This window comes from Pteropus vampyrus, unplaced genomic scaffold (assembly GCF_000151845.1).
Source record: "Pteropus vampyrus isolate Shadow unplaced genomic scaffold, Pvam_2.0 Scaffold108, whole genome shotgun sequence".
Taxonomy (NCBI): domain Eukaryota; kingdom Metazoa; phylum Chordata; class Mammalia; order Chiroptera; family Pteropodidae; genus Pteropus; species Pteropus vampyrus.
In genome coordinates this window covers 3,547,503-3,563,144 of record NW_011888889.1, presented here as the reverse complement: position 1 = coordinate 3,563,144, position 15,642 = coordinate 3,547,503, and the positions used below count along the sequence as shown (strand labels likewise).

General features: G+C 34.1%; 1 protein-coding gene across 1 annotated transcript in view; it reads left to right on the top strand.

Annotated features, from left to right (window-relative positions):
• Positions 1-15,642, top strand: part of TUSC3 (tumor suppressor candidate 3) — a 167,299-nt gene that overhangs the window by 6,282 nt on the left and 145,375 nt on the right. The window lies entirely within an intron of this gene.

The window sequence follows — 15,642 nt, the reverse complement described above, 5'->3', positions numbered from 1 at the left end:
GGTTAGATGTATGGCATAGCTAGGTTTTCTGTTCAGGATCTTTCAGGCTGAAATTAAGGTGGGCGAGGCTGCATTCTTACCTGGATCTCTAGGTCCTCTTTTCAGCTTTTTTAGGTTTTTGGCAGAATTCAATTCCTGGCAGTCATAGGACTGCGTTCCTTATTTTTTGCTGGCTGTGTTCTCTCAGTTCTTTGAGATACCCTCATGTCCTAGCTTTGTGGCCTTCTCCATACCAGTTTAAAACAGGGGTGTTTACTTTCTTCCAGACCAGTAGGATCTCCTCTCTGACATTGCACTTGCTTGGAAAATGCGCACCTGATGAGGTTAGGCCCACCCAGTGTAATTTCTCTTTTGAGTAACTTAAAGTTAACTGGTTAGGAACTTTCTGAAAATCTTTGCAATATAAAGTAACTTAATTGTGAGAGTGCTATTCCATTGCATTCACAAGTCTTGTCCATATTCATGGAGAGGGAATTATATAAAAGATATGTGTCACTGGCAAATTTTTTAGAATTCTACTAACATGGGTGAGCTTACACTTTGAGATTTTTATATATATTTAAATAGTAGCTTATAAACAACATAAACAGCTATGATAGTGTATAGAAACGTTATTTAAGACATTTAGCAATGACTATAAAATTAAAGTGATAACGTTATCAGTCAAAATTCAATCAGAGAAACAGGTCCACAAGATGAACACACATGGATGTATGTATGTATCTATCTGGATTTGTTACAGGGATTTGACCTCATGGAATGATGGGAGCCGGTTAAGTAAAGAAACTGTTTGCATGTTTGCTGTTGGAGCTTGTGGTCCAAAGGCAGTTGGGAAGGGAATGGTGAGGAAGAACAAGAACAAGCTGAAGCCTATGAGGATGGAGTGAAATCATCCTCAGGGTGATTTTAAAGCTCATTGTTCTGAAACTGCATAGTACTGAGAAATAGTTATTTGCAAAAATAAATAATTAAAAATGATAAGAATTATTTTAAAGAGCTTACTCATCTTGCAGCCTCAGGATACCAATTAAACTGATAGATAAGTTTGGAAGAGTAATAGATACTTTCTTTTTCACAGGGGAAACTAACAATTAAAAATTAAAAATAAATTAAGAATTTTATAGAAATGCCTTCCTCCACCCATTATGGGATAAACCACTATTCTTCTATCAGATATCTACTTGCAGTTTCAAAATAGAAAAAAATATTTATTTTGAATATTAAGTTCATTTTTTTTTCATTTTTGCGGTTGATACTTTATGTATCTTTGTAAGCCTCATAGCAATGGACCTTGCATTTCCAAATTGTGCTTATTAATTATAGAGAGTTTTAGGAAGATAGACCTAAGTCGAGACAGCCATATTGTTTTTGAGTTAACATTTCTCTATTTGCTAAAATAAAAATAAAAAATAAAAATAAAGCGATTTTTTATCTTATTTGAAATATTCATAGTAGCATCTTACTTTCATTCAGCTGCCAACAGACTGGTATGATAAAAAAGTAAATTATGGAATTAGTTGTCTACATTTCTCATTACTAAATCTGAATAGTGGTAAGATGTAGAGATAATGCCTTAATAAAATTGACAATTTATATGGCATTATCCTATACTGTTTTGAAAGGGACATACATCTTTTGAATAGCCACTTTTGTTTGTGCATATACAATGGCTCTCTGAACATATTTATCAACAGCTTTTAGAGAGCTACTTCTGTTGCTTTCCCGCTGCGGCTTTCATATTTTTATCAGATTTTATTATATTTTTTCTAAATTCTTTGATAGTATGCCACAGTTGTTTACCACATCAATTTTTCTTTTTCTAAGATATAAGCTAGACTTTATTCTCCAGCTTCTTGTACATTTATCAAGGACCATGTGACAAAGTTCTGGGCAATGGAATGTGACCGTGATTCATGTCATCTCTAGCCTGGCCTATAAAGATTTGCCCTGTGCTTTGTTGATCGACCACTACTAACCTGCTCAGAGGACTCATCTACATTGATTGCATCACAAGCTTCCCTGTGAGGGTCTGTGTTAGTGTGCCATTAAAATTCAGAAGGCAGAAAGGAGGAGAAGGGCCACTGCTCTTCAGAAATAGTTGAGGTAGAGTCAGGGGACCACTGTATTGGTATTCTATTGTTGCTGTAGCAAATTATCACAAATTTACTGGCTTAAAACAACACATTTATTATATTGTAGTTCTGGAGATCACAAGTCCAAAATCAGCCTTACTGAAGTAAAGTCAAGGTGTCTGCAAAGCTAGTTCCTTTTGGAAGCTCTGAGGAGAGAATGCTTTTCTGTGTGTTTTTCAGCTTCTAGAGGCAATCTGAATTTTTCCTGATCCCTTATTTGCATCACTGTAACCTTGTGCATCTCCTATTGATTGCTGACCTGACCTCCCTCTTTTAAAACCCTAATGGTTATATTGGGCCCACTCAGCTAATGTAGGATATATCTCATTTCAAGATCCTTTTCTTAATCACATCTACACAGTTCCTCTAGAATGTAAGGTAACATGCTCCAAGGTTCTGGGAATTAGATTGTGAATATCTCGTCACAACTACTCACTTAGCTGTAGGGCATTGTTCAGCATATCACAACTACTCACTTAGCTGTTGCTGACCAAGATACTTGGTGGAAACTTTCAAGAACTCTTAAGAGCTCCAGGTGAGCTCTTGAGAATCACTGAGAATACTCACTGAGGTTGTTGGTAGTTGCTTTACCTTACTTTCTCCTGTACTCTCCAATGATGCTCTAAGCAGCTTCTAATTTCCTGTGTTAAATACTTTCATATTTGGAGTACATGGAATGATTTCTGTTTTCCTGACTGAACTCTGACTGATACAAGCTCTTTTTGTATGACTGTTGGGCAATGTAAATAAAGAATGACCTTGAAAGTCATGCGTTGTAGATGGCAGAGCAGCCATTAGCCTAGGTGTCAATGACTGTGTGGAGGAGATGACTGAATTCTGCTCTGGAGTATTGTATAGTTATAAGTCAATCAATTTTGGGGCTCTATTTAGAGCTATGGTACTACATTCTAGTATACTTCTAATAATAGAGATGTTGAAAACTAAATACTAAAATATCTCTTTCTGTGTATTTAAACACACCTGGTTTAGAGCAGTATTTTCTGTACTTACATTCATGAATATATTGTGCAAGGAAAAGAGACTCCTAACATTTGCGTCCATCATTTATTAAAAAATCACTATCTCAGCCTCACTGGTTTGCATTCTCAATTTCTTCTCTGGACTGACTATATTATCAGATGATGATACTGTTTGCATATTAAAACAGTGCGCTCATGTATACTTTTTGCAATATCTAGACTAACGCATGGAATTCAATAGCTGCTCTTTAATATATTCCTCATATGGGCTGCAACAGTTTGATTACCAGTATAATTTCATCATCACATTTAAATTGTTTTTAGAGCTCAGAAACAAATCTCAGTGGCTGGTGTTTTTAAGAATATAGCTTTAAAACCATAGCATCATCTCATTTCTCATAGAATTATTTTGAGCAAGTGTTATCGTTACCATTTTTAAGATGAGACAACCTAAGTTCAAGAATTTTTCTGCCAAGGTGACAAAAACTTAGATCTTCTGATCTAAATTCACTACTTTTTCCATCAGGTATGTCTCAGACTAGACAAATATACTTGTTTACCTTGTCTCATGGAAGACATATTCATGAAAGTCGTAACATGCATTGTATTTTGTTTTAATTTGTATTGTGTTCTCTTTTGGTCTTTACTTAGTGATGGTTGCTGGGAGGGCACTTTTGAATCTGCTTTTGGCTAAGACAATGGTGCGGCCAATTGGGAATCCATAGGAAAGGTTCTAATCATAGCTTTCTTAACTCTGTTTTCTTTGTTAAGCCACTCCATCTTTCTGGGTCATAATACTTTTGTCAGTTAAAAAAATTAGAATTGAGCTAGATCAAAGATGGCTTTCAACTCTCATACCTGATCATTCATTGTATTGGAGGAATTGGAAAATACTTCAGGCAGTAGGGGAAGCTTTATTTTCAAAAGAGCACTAAAATCAATATTTTTTCAATTAAAAATATTCTCATATCTTTAGTCACCACTAATCACTCTCCCGGTGGTTTCCTAGCATATTTTTTATTCTTTCAAACATTAACACAATATCTCTTTATATTATTCAACTTCAGATCTCTCATTTGTATAGTATCTTGCCCAGATTAGGTGCTTATTTATTTGTTTAATACTTAGAAGAGTATCAAATACTTCTTAAGATTACAGGGCACCCCCTTAACTGAAATTAAATAGTACTTGGAAAGAGACCAGCGTATGAGTCTAGTTAAAATGTACAATATTTCATAGAAGTGAAAAAAACTGTGAGGTTATCTACATAAAATAAAATCAAAATTATGAATCTTTATTCAATTGATCATATGCTTAAAATTTAACTTTTAATTGCAAGTAGTAATGCTTTGTTAGAATGAATAATGAATGAATACATGCTGATCATTTTTGGTGTGATTTTTCTCAATAAAATTTTATGATAGTATGATAGATATCTTCAGTTAATGCTTAATTTTGGAGCATAATTCTGGAAGTCATTTTAAGAAAATATCTTTAGGTTTTCCAATTTTCTCAGGGGCATCTTTCAATTCTTTGATACTCATATCATTCTTTTTTGAAGTACCTAATGTCATTTTTTTTTCTCTTTTCATGTTAGTTGTTATAATCCTGACAGGTCCTCATTTGTCAATGGTTTTGTGTATAATTTGAGTGGTTCTCCTGGATATTTTTAAAAATCAATTGGTCAAAATCCATTGCCGTTCATAAGACTGCAGTAGAATGTGAAAATGACCAAAACATAGTGTGACATGGTATGTTGGGATAGTTGCTAGAGTGAAATAGAAATGGACGTCTGCATAGGGACTACTTTGTAAATGGTTGGACATTAGTGAATATACAACAATTCTCTATGTATCTTTGTATATTTTTTGTGTACAGGTTGAGTACTTGGATAAGGAGCATCTTCTATGGCATATGCAGGACTGAAAACTGCTATGAAATTACTGAGTTGAATGGCTTGTTTGTGTTTAGGTTGCTGGTGAGGAATGTCACATTAAGGTGTGTTAGCTATTATTTTTTTCCTCTGTAGGCCTTCCTTCCTTTCTCTTGTCTTTGTTTTCTTAATAGCCTCTCCTTTATGACTATATAGGTAAGTATGTATTACCAGGCTAGGCTAGTCTAACTACTCATCCCACTTGTGATATTTGGCACAAGGTTGGGCAAGTGATTTAGAGTCATTCACTGAGATTCTTCTAAGTGACTAGCAGCAAGGTTACCTTGCTAATTGGCCTGTGAAATTAGAAGAATGTGATTTTTAGGTTGCTTATGTAGGATATATCTCATTTCAAGATCCTTTTCTTAATCACATCTACACAGTTCCTCTAGAATGTAAGGTAACATGCTCCAAGGTTCTGGGAATTAGATTGTGAATATCTCGTCACAACTACTCACTTAGCTGTAGGGCATTGTTCAGCATATCACAACTACTCACTTAGCTGTTGCTGACCAAGATACTTGGTGGAAACTTTCAAGAACTCTTAAGAGCTCCAGGTGAGCTCTTGAGAATCACTGAGAATACTCACTGAGGTTGTTGGTAGTTGCTTTACCTTACTTTCTCCTGTACTCTCCAATGATGCTCTAAGCAGCTTCTAATTTCCTGTGTTAAATACTTTCATATTTGGAGTACATGGAATGATTTCTGTTTTCCTGATTGAACTCTGACTGATACAAGCTCTTTTTGTATGACTGTTGGGCAATGTAAATAAAGAATGACCTTGAAAGTCATGTGTTGTAGATGGCAGAGCAGCCATTAGCCTAGGTGTCAATGACTGTGTGGAGGAGATGACTGAATTCTGCTCTGGAGTATTGTATAGTTATAAGTCAATCAATTTTGGGGCTCTATTTGGAGCTATGGTACTACATTCTAGTATACTTTTAATAATAGAGATGTTGAAAACTAAATACTAAAATATCTCTTTTTGTGTATTTAAACACACCTGGTTTAGAGCAGTATTTTCTGTACTTACATTCATGAATATATTGTGCAAGGAAAAGAGACTCCTAACATTTGCGTCCATCATTTATTAAAAAATCACTATCTCAGCCTCACTGGTTTGCATTCTCAATTTCTTCTCTGGACTGACTATATTATCAGATGATGATACTGTTTGCATATTAAAACAGTGCTCTCATGTATACTTTTTGCAATATCTAGACTAATGCATGGAATTCAATAGCTGCTCTTTAATATATTCCTCATATGGGCTGCAACAGTTTGATTACCAGTATAATTTCATCATCACATTTAAATTGTTTTTAGAGCTCAGAAACAAATCTCAGTGGCTGGTGTTTTTAAGAATATAGCTTTAAAACCATAGCATCATCTCATTTCTCATAGAATTATTTTGAGCAAGTGTTATCGTTACCATTTTTAAGATGAGACAACCTAAGTTCAAGAATTTTTCTGCCAAGGTGACAAAAACTTAGATCTTCTGATCTAAGTTCACTACTTTTTCCATCAGGTATGTCTCGGACTAGACAAATATACTTGTTTACCTTGTCTCATGGAAGACATATTCATGAAAGTCGTAACATGCATTGTATTTTGTTTTAATTTGTATTGTGTTCTCTTTTGGTCTTTACTTAGTGATGGTTGCTGGGAGGGCACTTTTGAATCTGCTTTTGGCTAAGACAATGGTGCGGCCAATTGGGAATCCATAGGAAAGGTTCTAATCATAGCTTTCTTAACTCTGTTTTCTTTGTTAAGCCACTCCATCTTTCTGGGTCATAATACTTTTGTCAGTTAAAAAAATTAGAATTGAGCTAGATCAAAGATGGCTTTCAACTCTCATACCTGATCATTCATTGTATTGGAGGAATTGGAAAATACTTCAGGCAGTAGGGGAAGCTTTATTTTCAAAAGAGCACTAAAATCAATATTTTTTCAATTAAAAATATTCTCATATCTTTAGTCACCACTAATCACTCTCCCGGTGGTTTCCTAGCATATTTTTTATTCTTTCAAACATTAACACAATATCTCTTTATATTATTCAACTTCAGATCTCTCATTTGTATAGTATCTTGCCCAGATTAGGTGCTTATTTATTTGTTTAATACTTAGAAGAGTATCAAATACTTCTTAAGATTACAGGGCACCCCCTTAACTGAAATTAAATAGTACTTGGAAAGAGACCAGCGTATGAGTCTAGTTAAAATGTACAATATTTCATAGAAGTGAAAAAAACTGTGAGGTTATCTACATAAAATAAAATCAAAATTATGAATCTTTATTCAATTGATCATATGCTTAAAATTTAACTTTTAATTGCAAGTAGTAATGCTTTGTTAGAATGAATAATGAATGAATACATGCTGATCATTTTTGGTGTGATTTTTCTCAATAAAATTTTATGATAGTATGATAGATATCTTCAGTTAATGCTTAATTTTGGAGCATAATTCTGGAAGTCATTTTAAGAAAATATCTTTAGGTTTTCCAATTTTCTCAGGGGCATCTTTCAATTCTTTGATACTCATATCATTCTTTTTTGAAGTACCTAATGTCATTTTTTTTTCTCTTTTCATGTTAGTTGTTATAATCCTGACAGGTCCTCATTTGTCAATGGTTTTGTGTATAATTTGAGTGGTTCTCCTGGATATTTTTAAAAATCAATTGGTCAAAATCCATTGCCGTTCATAAGACTGCAGTAGAATGTGAAAATGACCAAAACATAGTGTGACATGGTATGTTGGGATAGTTGCTAGAGTGAAATAGAAATGGACGTCTGCATAGGGACTACTTTGTAAATGGTTGGACATTAGTGAATATACAACAATTCTCTATGTATCTTTGTATATTTTGTGTGTACAGGTTGAGTACTTGGATAAGGAGCATCTTCTATGGCATATGCAGGACTGAAAACTGCTATGAAATTACTGAGTTGAATGGCTTGTTTGTGTTTAGGTTGCTGGTGAGGAATGTCACATTAAGGTGTGTTAGCTATTATTTTTTTCCTCTGTAGGCCTTCCTTCCTTTCTCTTGTCTTTGTTTTCTTAATAGCCTCTCCTTTATGACCATATAGGTAAGTATGTATTACCAGGCTAGGCTAGTCTAACTACTCATCCCACTTGTGATATTTGGCACAAGGTTGGGCAAGTGATTTAGAGTCATTCACTGAGATTCTTCTAAGTGACTAGCAGCAAGGTTACCTTGCTAATTGGCCTGTGAAATTAGAAGAATGTGATTTTTAGGTTGCTTATCACTTCTGGCATGAAAAACTGATGTACAGAAGCTAAGCAGATAAATAAAAGAGATTTTTACTAATTCAGTAAATATTTGAGTACTAATTTTATGTCAGTCTTTGATCTAGGTGCCACCAATACAGAAATAAACAAAACATAAAAACCATTGTCCTCCTGGAGCTTCTGTGGGTAGAGTGAGTACTGACAACACCAGTCAAGTTCTTGGATCCAGTAATCCCTGAAACCAGATCAATCTCCAGCCTTCCTTGTTATATATACACATACAGTTCTTTTTCATCTAAGTCAGATTGTGTTAGGCTTGTGTCATTTTAAATTAAAGATGTTTCAATAAATAAAGCCATTTATTTCTTTCAGCTTTCATTAAAAAGATAATACAGAATTTAAAATATATAAGTAAATTCAAATTGGTGAATTTGATTAAAATTTATCATGTATTTTACCTTTTCAGTTTTTGGTTAATGGAGATTATCGTGTCCTTCGTTTTTTTCCTATTTCATTCCAGTCTTTAACCTCATGTTTTCTGGTAAATCCCTTTGGTTGACTACTTTCTTTAATCATTCAGGAAGATGTAATTTCTAATATTTCCAAATATACCTGCTTTAGACTTGATAGCTTTTTTGGTAAATCACTTTTTAAGAGTATTGTACGATTACTTATGCATTGAATAAACAAATTTTGGGAAATCATTATAATTCAATTTTTAAGTTTCTTTTATTCCTATTATATATGATTAAGAATATGTGAAAGAGAAGTTTATTTGCACCCTTACAATTAAATTGTTGAAATATTTTTGTCCTAGATACTTCTGTATTTGGCCCAGCAATACTCTAAGATAAATAAGCAACTTAATTCTTTTAGTTACTCATTTGTGTACTCTTCTATGTTTTTCTTGGTACCTGTTGGAAAATGTATGGGCAATTTATTTTCATACAAAATATATACTCCTTAAATTTAGACTGAGGTGAGAATCAGGAAATTTTACCATATGAATTTGAGATAAACTTTAGCATAATCATAATGAAACTACATAATACATATACATAAAGTTTATTTAATCTTTCTCAGAATATCTGTACAATTATCCTGACATCTAAAGCAGGGCAAAGGCCAGAAGGAGCTAGGTATTTAGAAGTAGGGTGACCATGTAATGTCTAAACCAGGACATTTGAGAGTGAAAAAAGGTGCAGTTAATGTTTTTGGTTCAATAACAGGAATAAACTGGGACTGTCCCTGGGCTAGCTGAGACATATGGTCACCTTAGTTAGAGATGGGACAGAAGAGTTTTAAATGGATGCACAGTTGTGTTTAACACATTTTTGTTGACTGATTAGAATGATTGTATAGGAGTCCTGTTAGAAATTTCTCTTTATTTAAACACTATGTTACACTCTTGTGTCTGATTTATTATCCATTTGATGCTGCACAAAGGTTTTGTATGTTGCTCTAGTTGCTTAGTGCTGCCTGGTTCTTTAATTTTTAAACTCAACTTTTAGAATTTTACTGTGCTATTTGTCTTTTCATCAATTAGGAAGCAACTCATTTTCATTAAAAATAGAAGTTTATTTGCATCCATATGTTTATAAATAATGAGTTTGGATTATATATACAAAACATTGGTGGAAAAATTTTCTTAAAAGAACATATAGATATAAAAACGGTACCCACATTATTGTTACTCATTTATTGTTTTAAAGCTTGTCTATAATATTGTACTGGTAATTTTCTCAGTATAGTGAAACTCTGATTTCTTACATAATATATATTTCCTTTAAAGTAATTTATTTCAGAAAACACTTTAGCACATTTTAGTCTTTCCTGGTGTTAAAACAATATTTTGTGCACACAGACACCACAGATATACATCGAGTGTTGAAATCTATCTATTGATTGACAGCTGATCTTCCCAGTGATTCTTGAAGAAAATTGATTAAAAGATTGTATTCTTTGGTTCAAAATATGTTGCAAGTGCGTGTATAGCATATGAAATACATAAATTCAAATGCAGACTTATGCCCCGGCCCCCCACCTCTCGCTTTGTTAATGTAAGGAAAGCTCAGTCTTTTCATTGAGCAGCAACTACTAGTAGTTTCGTGCTTGGAGGAAGAAATTTGGAATTATTTTTAAAACATGTCCTTATTTAGGATTAATTAAAACAAGGAGTAATATTTACATTTTGTTGGTATGTTTCAACATAATTTATAATAAACCAGTGACAGTAGCTACTATTTATTAAATACCTGCTATGTACCATGCTCTAAGTGTTGTTTATATATATTATCTTCATCAAAGCACCACAACAGCCTACTACGATTTAATTTTATAGACGAGGTTCAGAGAGTTGAAGTAATTTTCCCCAAATCATGCAGCCTAGCAATTGTGCCATTATTCAGATACATCATTGACTTCCAGGCTATTCTTCTTAATTAACTACTATTGTGCTTTTTATACTGAAGGTTGAAGAACAAATGCATACCTCTGGGAATCTGGAGGTATAGCATGAAGCCACCTGATTATTCAAAATGTCTTCATGATCTTATATTTTATATTAAAACATTCTGTAAACTTTACTTTCTATTCCATTTTTATTATTTGTTTAATTTTTAAAATGTAATTGTCTTAGTTGTTGAGTATAATTGTTGCTTCAGGATGGTATACTATATTTTTCTTGGCACACTATCAAGTCACCCCAGGGGCTCCTAGGATTATTCTGTTTGAGAAATGAGAATCAGAGGTATACTGCCTTCCAATAGAGTCAGCATCTAAAGTTATTACCAGCTTCAGCCATGCAGGGCTTGTATATGTCAAGCAGTTAAACAGTTCTTAAACAGCAGTGTGGTGGCAGCTGCTAGGTTGGCTTCATAGATTCTGCTGATAAGGAGACAGGGAGCCTAAATGGATTTAGGTAGTTTATTACTCCAGCCACAGCAGGCAGCATAATGTTCTGGTTCAGACGGGCTCCCTTTCCCCTCACATCCTGTGAGGATGATGCAGAGGTGGGCTCTGGTGGATGCTGTGCACTCAGTAGGACTGTGTCACAGTTGAAGAACCCTGAGTTTAGGAAACCTCAGTCTTTTAAGGGGAGAGCTAGAAAATCTGTCCAGCCTTTGTCCTATAGGAGATATGTCTTTATTTTTCTGGTTAGGAAACAACTTTGTCCTCTAACCCAAAGAGAAACCCTGTCTCTAGTTTCCAAGACTTTATATTTTTCAAACATTATTGAAAAGATATTCTGGAAGAGAAGCTGTCACAAGACATGCAGAAATTGGATATTTGCCTCTCATCTGTATGCCATTTTACAGCTTTCCTGGCAATTCCAAATATAAGGGGGAAAAAACATCTTCACAGTACAGTTACAGAATGAAGCCAATCCTTAGGTATTTTAGCTATTTCTATTTGCCATTTTTGGATTATATTTTGTTCCTGGAAGTTTTTACAGTCTTTTTTTGAATCCTTTTTCAGGATTAGGTAGACTTAGTAAGGGAACTCAGCATTTTCCTGTTAAGGGAGCCTAACTGGTTTTCAGATTGTTAATCCATTTCATAGAGATTTGTTAGTTTTTTTGTACACTTGCTAGCTCCCTCCATCCATCCCTCCCATCCTCCACTCCCACCATCAAGATCTATGGAGATTTAACCTGTTGATTTCCACATTGTTGTTACCAAAAGGGATACAACTATGATTATGAATATAAATACATTTAGTGAATATGGGTTATAAAATTGTCAAGAAGCATTGTTCTTTCTCAACTTCTTTTCCTCTATATTTGGTTGTCATCCTGCTCTCTTTTCTTTTCTACTTTTAGCAGATAAGTTAAGGCTGGCCTGGAAGATAGATATGGTTTAGTGAAGCAGTCAGCTTCCTCCTAAGCCCATGAGAGTAATTTATTTGTCGATAATTCTTCTGGTAACTCTGCCTCACGAAGCTTACTTAGGGTTTTTACTCATAGATGTTTCCATAAGAAATAGAGCCAATTTTGTAACTAACATTGTCATTCCTCTGGAATTTGGAAGGGTTTATACCATTGGCTCAGTCCGTGGGGGCTGCCATAACAAAGTACCATAGACTGGTGGCTTATAAACAACAAATTTATTTTTCACAGTTCTGGAGGCTTGGAAGTCCAGTCAGGGTGCCATCATGGTCCAGTTCTGGTGAAGACCCTCTGCTGGGTTGCAGATGGCTGACTTCTCATTTTACCCCCACGTGTCTTAAAAAGGCCAAGAGGACTCGGGGGTTCTTTTTATAAGGCATTAATCCAATTCATGAGGTCTCCTCCACCCTTATGACCTAATTACCTCCCGAAGAACCTACCTCCCAATACCATCTATCACGTTGGGAGTTAGGATCTCAACATGCAAATTTTAGGGTAGGGGGACACAGATATAAAGTTCATTGCAACCACCTTAGAGAAATAGCTCAATCAAACATTATTTCAAGCTAGCATTTATACTTTGTGCCAAATGGGTTTTCATCTAGGTATCACTTGGAAAACATTTAGATGGATCAGCCAATTAGAACCTAATAAACAAGTCTAATTTCATACTTCCGGTTGTAAGGAATGTCTCGTGCTGTGGAACTAAGCATCTTAGTGTTATAATGTTTTAAGTTTTTTTTGAAGGGGAAAAGGCAATTTAACTTTGTTTTTTTTTTTTTTTTGTACAGAATAGTTATTATTTAAATTTTTCTTGAATTGTTTAGATAAATTATATATCTACTGTAAGCTTATTCATTAAAAACAATTAGTGATTTTTAAAAATATACTACATTGCCATTTAAAATGCATATTTTTGGGGACAAATTCAATCAATTGAATCACTTTTGTATATATACACACATTTTTGTATATAAACGTATACTCTGGAAATAATAGGACTTTTGTAAAGGTAATTTTTGTGTGTTTGATTCTTAACACTTTGTTTAAAAAGGACTAAGGGTCTCTCGTAAAGTGGCCAGTGTGGTATAAAAATACTGAGCTATAATTCTTTTATTTTATTTTATAACCATTATTTATACTTATCATTTTTTATGTGAAATGGAATCTTTTCATGGCAACTAATTGAAATATTAAGAACTTTAATATCTAACATACATGTGTACATATATCGTTTCATTAGTTAAGAGGTTAGTATATATTTCTAAAATTCCTTTGGAGTATACTTCTTTTGCAAATATATAATTCTTTTACAGATAAAAACATGGAAATGATACATGTTTTAGACTTTTAAAACTTTTATACCCTAGATTAAAATGAGTGTTTAATTTAGGAAAGGCTATAAAAGTGAATCAGAAATTTATGATTTATATATTAAAATATGTATTAACTGCAAATGGATATAATGGCAACTGAATAAGAGTACCCATTTCAGATTTTGAGACTGATCTTAGTATTTTTTCCCTGTTGAAATTTAAAAGTTACGAATATACTTTGATTCCTTATTCATTTGAACTCACTTAGCACAAAAGTTGTCATTTAAATTTTTCTATTTTAAAGGTTTTGTATTAAAGCAACAAATCAGTTTTCAAATGATGTGTGCAGAACTCTTGCTAGCTTAATTGTGAGAGACTAAATTACACATTCATTTGTAGATAGACCAGCTTCCTTTTGCTAGGTAGTTAGGAACCCACTGCTTTTTCTATCAGGGTATGAAAATTGAGCTAAATTAAATTTGTTGTTTTCCTTGGAGGATAAGAATTCGTTTTTATAAATTCTTTTTTGTTTTGTTGTTCCAACACCTTTATTAGTTGTGCACCCAAATAGGTTGAAGATACTTTCATGCTATAGGGAAGAGCATTTTTACCACTTTGAGTATCTATAACTTTATCTTACATCTGTAAAAATTCATATTACCATTTTTAAATTGGCAATTAAATTATGGAATATTTACAAATAACTTGGAAACATACATATAACTAGGTTACCAAATAATTGATACATTCTGGAAGGAAAGGGAATGCTGATGATAATTACCCCACGGCAGTAGAGATAAACTAGGACTGTCCCGAGCACATCTAATGCAAATAGCCTGAATAATGTTATTTCTTAAGAACAACAGAAGTGGTATATTTTTGTTTAGATATTTTTAAAAAGCAAATTTTTTTGTCTTAGTGGATCATAGAGTTAATAATCAAAATAATGTTTTATTAAAGATGTGAATCATGTCAGGACAGTTGGCTATGGCTTAGATTTTTTGAAGTAGAAAGCATGTTTCAAACTTTCTAATTTTCATTTGCTTGTGTTTTATAGTTTGTCTCTCTATTATTTAATGAGTTATTGTCATTCTTTTTTCCTGTAATTCTTCAAACATGGTGTTTTTTTAGTTCTTTGAACATATTTATAATAGCTACTTTGAAGTTAAGTCCAATATGTAGTCCCATCCAGTGGCAGTGTTTTTCTCACCTGCTTTTTTTCCCTGTGTAAAGATCGTGCTTTTTGTTGTTTCTATGCATGTTTCTTGTTGAAAACTGGATTTTAGATATTTAAGCAACTCTGGATTCTGACTACTCCCCTCTTTCCCCCAGCTCATTGTTGTTGTTGTTTTTATTTGTTTAGTAGCTTGCCTGGATCGATCCTGTGGAGTCTTTCCCCTACAATGCTCAACCTCTGATTTTAATGCTTATTTTTTGTCCTCATTTTTATTTTTAACCCTGGCTTTCTAGGAATTGCCAGTGATTGGTTAGAGGTTGTGTGATTAAGACCCCAGACTCAGTAAATTTTCCACCCTTGCTAATGGATCTGTGTGTGGTTTTGGGGATGTTTTCAAAGTTCAGGGAGTTTAAACTTCTGCCCTGCATTTAGCCAGGGCTTAGCAGCTGGCAAGCACTTTTTTAAGTTGTTGCTGAGCAAGCGTTCGCGGTGTTCCAGACCTTCAGGGGTGAGTGTAATCTTTGCAAAGCTCTCTTTGGCTGTCTCTTTCCCTGAATCTCTCTTAAATTTATGATCGGTATATTGTTTTTCTTGCTGTTTCCAGTATCTATTTTTTTTTCCTCTTAATTGCTTGCCAATATAATCTCTATTGTTTTACATAATACCTCAGACTGTGCTGTGAGCTGCTAGGTCTCATGCCTTGCTTCTTTTCCTGACAGAGCCTTTGCTGAACTGTTTCGGAGCTGAGTTTGGGGGAGATGGTGCCTATTTTTCCCTGAGTAACATCTCTCTATGATTAGGAGTTAGAGGAGGATGGTAGCTTCTGGTCTTCTCAGCTTGCGCCTCTGAGTGTGGAACCTCCATGTTATTGCCCCCGTAAGGGGCTGGGCAAGGGAAGGGAGCTTTCCCCTCTTCCTTCTCAGACACATCTGCACAGAATAGAACTTCTGCAACACATTGCATT